Source organism: Tupaia chinensis, unplaced genomic scaffold (genome assembly GCF_000334495.1).
Source record: "Tupaia chinensis unplaced genomic scaffold, TupChi_1.0 Scaffold138665_1, whole genome shotgun sequence".
Taxonomy (NCBI): Eukaryota; Metazoa; Chordata; class Mammalia; order Scandentia; family Tupaiidae; genus Tupaia; species Tupaia belangeri.
This window is the reverse complement of record NW_006198557.1, coordinates 1,563,155-1,569,349: the sequence shown is the minus strand read 5'-3', so window position 1 is coordinate 1,569,349 and position 6,195 is coordinate 1,563,155. Positions and strand designations below refer to the sequence as shown.

Here is a 6,195-nt window from a genome sequence, read left to right as displayed (position 1 = left end):
GGTGGGGGGGTGCCCACCTGCTCCCCCGCCACTGGGTGCCTGCCCCTGTCAACGGCTCACAGTATTCATTGTCCCCACAATGGCTTGGGGAGGCGGGGCCTTCGGGATGGGGATCTGGAGTCCCTGCTCCCCACCTGCCAGACCCCTCTCTCACTTAAGGAATTGACTTTAGAAGGGCAGTGGGGGGGGGAGGGGGGACTGCCCCGGAACGCAGGGACAGGGGAAGGGTCCCCAGAGAGGCCTAGTCAGCTCAGCCATACACACACCCCCACCTCATGCCACCCCCAAGTCCCAGGGGCAGGCGAGGCTTGGAGGGGCTTAGAGGCGTAGCCACCCACGTTGTCTGTCCAGCTGCAGCAAACGCACCCGGGCGGGGCCCCGGCTGCCTGGTGAGGGGCTCCTCCCCCGCCCCCCAGGAATGGCAGCGCGGTACCCTTTGCACCCTCGATTAAACCCAGAACCACTGCTCTGCCGTCCTGGCTCTCATTTGCTCCCTGGTGAGGTGAAGCGGGAGGGTGGCGGGGTGCCGTGGTTCCAGGGGGCCCCCACACTGCACTTGCTCCTGAGACACCTCCCTGTCCTGGGCTTCAGGTATTCTAGCAGTTCTCCACTCTGCGTGTGCCAGACCATCCCTGGGTGCCCCGCAAGGGTGTAGGGGCCCCACCCCACCCTGCAGCTTTCAGGAAAGCAGAGCGACAAGGGAGGAGCCCGGAGAGCTTTAGGGACCGTTCCACCACGCCGGCCCCGCCACCCCCGCCAGCCCCGGCACACACTGGCTTCCCTCCAACCGGAACAAATCCTGCCCAGCACCCCACGCCCACCTCCCTGCCTCCACAGGCACTTCTGCCTCCAGGCCCAGACCCTCTGCAGATGTTGTCACCGTAGCAACTGGGGCGCCCCTGGACTGGAGGGGAAGGGAGGGGGCTACTGCCAGGTGCCTTGGTAAGGAGGGGCTTGGGGAGCAGAAGGACTCCCGTGACAGGTGGTGACCTTCTATTCCCTATGGGGTCCCTGCCAGGGTGGGTAGCTATGGGTGTGGCCCATCTGCCCATCAGAACCTCTGCCAGGGCCTGGCCCAGGGGTGCGGTTTCACCAGGGATCCATGGGTCTGTTAGGTAGAAAGGTAGACCCCTACCCTGACCCCCTCATGGGGGCCAGCTCAGGGGCAGGGGTGGCCAGCAGGGAGGGCTAGGGGACTGCCAGACCCTCCCCGCCAGGGCTGAGTATCCTAAACAGTCACTTGGACCCCCTCCCATCTGGCTAGTCTCTGAGCAATCGTCTCCTGCCCATGCGAGCAAGAGCGAGCGTTTGTCATTAGGAAGGTTTAATGAGTTTCCCCCCTGCAGCTCTGTGCCGGGGGCTGGGGCGAGTGCCGGCTTGGTCAGCTACATCTCCAGGCAGAATATTCTTCTCCTATGGCCTGTGGGGGCCACCAGCCTGGCAGCTGCTTGCTCTCTGTGCCACCAGTTAGTTGGGCTACAGTGACGCCCTTGGGAAAGATCGGAAGGAACGGCCCGGGGTGGCCCGGTAGGCTGAGCTCTGCTCCAAGGGAACAAGTTGAAGAGTGGGCTTCCTGTTTCCACACCGGGGACCCAGGGTCGGGGCTCCTCAGGGGTCCCCACTTTCATGAGATGCTTCCAGGAGAGCCACACAGTGTCCTTCAGTGGCTCTGGGACTCTGGTCCCATCCTGTGCAAGGCTGGTACTCCGCCTGCCGGGAGCACCATCCACCCTTACTGGGCTTCTCCCTCCACCCTCTGGTTTATTTTTGTTTTGTTTTGTTTTTTTAAGAATTGTTCGTTGGGACCAGCAGCTGGCACAATGGCTATGTCACTGGACTCCCATGTAGTCAACTGCACTTCAAGTCCCAGACCCGGTGGCTTAAACTCACACCGGGCGTGTGTGCGTGCGTGCCCAAGATCACAAGAGAAAATGGAGAAGGGATTACGGCTTGGCCATCCCCCTAGGGGGTGATTTCTTGTTTTCTGTCTCTATCCTTCAGGCCAGCACACACCCTATAGCAAAAACCTCTCAAAAATTGTTTATTTATTCATTTCATTTATTTTTAATATGACCAGAGAAAGCCAGAGAGAGGGAAAGTGAGAAAGCAAGCCACCAGGTCCAGGACTCGAACCATGGTCAGCCATGTGGGAGTGTCTAGCACCCTAACCACCATGCCACCTAATGGTCCCAACTTCCGTCTTTGTCTTTCTGGCCACAACCTGGGAAAGAACTTCGCTGCTGTTGATAAATAAACACCCCTAGAGGCAGGTCTGTTCAGGTAATTGGTTATTTTTTTCCTTTTAAGAATTGCATTATTTAATTTAATTTAATTTTTTTGTTTTTTTAATTTGACCAGAGAGTAAAAGTGAGAAAGCAAGCCAGCCACCAGGTTCTTGACTCAAACTACAGTTACTTTTTCTTTTTAAGAATTGCTTTATGGGACCAGCAGTTAGCATAATGGCTATGTCGCTGGACTCTCACTTAGACGACCACGGTTCAAGTCCCAGACCTGGTGGCTTAAACTCACGCCAGGCGCGTGTGCGTGCATGCCCAAGATCCCAAGAGGAGAATAGAGGAGAAGGAACTGTGGCGTGGCCATCCCCCCTGGGGGGTGATGTCTCTCTTTCTGTCTCTCTGTCTCTGTCTGGCGAGCGCACGAGCTCTATAGCAAAAATCTCTCCAAAAAAAAAAAAAAAGAATTGCTTTATTTGGGCCAGCAGGTGGAGTGGTAGTTAAGGATGCTGAACTCCCACATGGCTGACCACAGTTCAAGTCCTGGACCTGTGGCTTGCTTTCTGACTTTCTCTCTCTCTCTCTGTCTTGAAAAAAAGAAAAAAATAAATAAGAAGAATTGCTTTATTTAATTTTATTTATTACTATTATTTTTTTTTTTATTTAACCAGAGAGAAAAAATGAGAAAACAAGCCAGCCACCAGGTCCTGGAACCACAGCTGGTCATGTGGGAGTCCAACACCTCAACCACCACGCCACCTACCAGCCCTATTGACCCCAGTGATTGGTTATTAAGTAGCGGCCACAGATTTCCTTTGCCTTCTCCAAATCCCACAGCCCCTTCCTGCCCAGAATTGGAGCCAGAAATCTCAGGCCTTTCAGGTGGGGGCCAGAGTGTAATCTTCCTTCAGGTCCTGTGTGACCAGCACCTTCCAGACCAGACAGCCCTCCAGGGTTATTTCCACTCTGTGGGTGTGTTGTTACCTCCAACCAGGAGGACAGGATTATTGCCCGGGGCTAGCTTCTTCCTGGAGGACAGAATTGTGACTCCTTTTTCCAATTCCAAGTTGCTCCCAGGGGGCCCTCAGAGAGTCAGGCCTACAAACATTAAAAGACCATTGAAAGTGGGACACTACATCCCATCCCAGGCTTAGTGGTTTTATGTTGCATAGTTAGCCTTTTTTTTTTTTTAAAGAGGTTTTTGCCATAGGGTGTACGCACTCACCGGAGAGAATGACAGAGACAGTGAGCGGGAAAGTGAGAAATCTCCCCTCAGGGGAGATAGCCACACAGCAATCCATTCTCCTCCTGGGATCTTTTGTCAGGCATGCAGCACACACAGTGTGATTTTCAGGTCACCAGGCCTGGGGGTGTGATTTTTCAGGTCACCAGGCCTGGGATGCAAACCAAACCGCAGGCCGGTCGTGTGGGAGTCCAGTGACATTCTTCCCCATAGTAAACCTTCTCTCTTAGAATAAAGCACTTTTTTTTTACTGATTTGTTCAGGAACAGAGACTTGTGATTTTCTTTGACCAATTAGCAATCTTAAGAGTCTCAACCTCACCCATCACCTACAAGCCTCCCTTTCCAGACGTCATGCCTTTGGGGGCTAAAGCAATGGAAAAGGCTTCTTATGCTGATAGACCACCCTCCTCCCCTCAGAACTTAATTAAAGGAACCTGTATCTGAGCACCCCAAGAAACCCACTTGTCTTTCTCCGGGTTGGTCACTCACATTCATGCTTAGTAATAAACCACATTCATTATTATTTCTGTTGCCATTCCTTATAGTCAGGTATGAGCCCACAATGAGTGGGAGCAAGCAACAGACAGCCCAGGCGCCTAGACAGGTGGACCCCCACATACATGTGCGTGATCCTGGCCTAGGGGCGGGGGTGCTAGCTCTCCCACTCTTCCTCCATTGGAACAAGCCACCAACACCATGGTGTAGTGAGATAGGAGAGACAGGGACCCTAAGAATATAGATAGGGTATGAGACTGGCAGGTGGTGTGGTGGTTGGGGCTCTGGACTCCCCACATGGCCAACCATGGTTTGAGTCCCAGACCTAGCGGCTTGTTTTCTCACTTCCCCTCTCTCTCTGGTCAAATTAGAAAAAATAATAATAATAATGATAAATAACATTAAAATTTTTTTTTTAAAAAAGGGAAAGTAAAGAATATAGTTAGGGTGTAGACCCAAAGTGGAGTCGCAAAATGGCTAAGTTTTAAGGGACAAAGCTGCTTCCTTGGGAGAGATGGCTTGCAGCGGTGGCTCAATGATTGATTGAGCAAGGCAGCATGGCTAGACCTAACACAAAAGCCTTTTTACAAGCCCCACTAACATTTTGAAAAGATAAGATCATGGTTGGTTGTTTTTGTTTGTTTGTTTTGAGAGATTTTTGCTATAGGGCACGTGTACTCACCAGAGAGACAGAAAGGAAAAAAGGCAAGAAATCACCCCCCCCCAGGGGGTTGGCCACACTACAATCCCTTCTCCATTCTCCTCTTGGGATCTTAGGCATACATGCAAACATGCCTGGTGTGAGTTTTAAGCTGTCAAGTCCAGGACTCCAACCACAGTTGACTGTTTGGGAGTCCAGTGACGTAGCCATTACACATCTGCTGGTACCAAGATAATGTTTGTTTTTCGTTTTTGTTTTTGTTTTTGGAGAGGTTTTTGCTATAGGGCGCGTGCGCTCACCAGACAGAGACAGAGGGACAAAAAGCGAGAAATCACCCCCCGGGGAGATGGCCACTCCGCAATCCCTTCTCCTCCCGGGATCTTGGGCATGCACGCACATGTGCCTGGCGTGAGTTTTAAGCCACCGGGTCCGGGACGCGAACCGCGGTTGATTACATGGGAGTCTAGCAACATAGCCATTACACTAACTGCTGGTCCCCAAGATAATGGTTTTTTATTGCTCAAAGTTTCTAGATGAAAAAAATCTCCTGACCTTCATACCTACTCCAAAGTTAGGAGTATAACTGGACCCATCCAGCATGTGTCCCCCACCTCGAGGGGAACAAGTCCACAAGAGTAAGCCAGGAAAAAGCCCCTCCTAACCCAGATTAAAAACCTGTCCCAGTTTCTCCTTGGCAACCCATCTTTTTCAGGACTCACTCCCTTTTGGGGAGCTCTGCTCTTCCTTCACCCTTTTTTTTTTAAAGAGATTTTTGCTTTAGAGTACGTATGCTCACTGCGGGGAAAGACAGAGATAATGAGAAGGAAAGTGTGAAATCACTCTCTAGGGGGGATGACCACACCACAATCCCTTCTTCTCCATTCTTCTCCCAGGATCTTAGGGACACATGCACCCAGTGTGATTTTTCAAGCCACCAGATCTGGGACTCAAACCACGGTCAGCCATGTGGAAGTCCACCGACATAACCACTCCACCATCTGCTGGTCCCCCCTTCTACCCTCTCAATAAACACCACCTGCTATCCCCTCTCTGTGTCTGTGGTCTCTAATTCTTCATGAGGATGAGATAAGACCCTATATCCTACTGCAGGGCGCTGGGCTCGATCACCCCTGCACCCCCATATTCCTGCATCAGTAGGAGCACTGAGTTGCATATGTGACAGAGAACCCACGGTTGTGACACCAGGTGCCCATGGACATCTGTCTGAGGCCTTGGGGTGCAGATGAAACAGACACTCCCACATCCAACTCTGTGCTTGGGGTTGAGAATATGGGTCTCCAGGGCCAAGAGCATTTTGGATAAGCGTTGAACGCAGCGACCCTCAGGTGTCACCCTGCCCCTCACCCTGAAGATTCACCTCCAGGGAGATGTAACAGGGTGGGCACAGGTATTCGAAGTGTTCCAACCCTGTGCCAATATTTTTTTTTTCCTCCAGAGGGAACACGCAAAGTGCCTCTCCGTGTGCTAATGTAGAAACCAATTCTTTTCCTCCATCAAACTTGTCCATTTAAATGAAAATTAATTGCTTTTCTGGAGGAT

The 6,195-nt window shown here is 51.8% G+C and overlaps 1 protein-coding gene across 1 annotated transcript in view; it reads left to right on the top strand.

Moving 5' to 3' along the window:
• Window positions 1–5,560, top strand: part of PIN1 (peptidylprolyl cis/trans isomerase, NIMA-interacting 1) — a gene marked incomplete at its 5' end in the record, with an annotated part of 14,913 nt that extends 9,353 nt beyond the window's left edge. Inside the window, 1 exon segment of the mRNA XM_014592892.2 lies at window positions 5,528–5,560.
• Window positions 5,561–6,195: the final 635 nt, after the last annotated feature.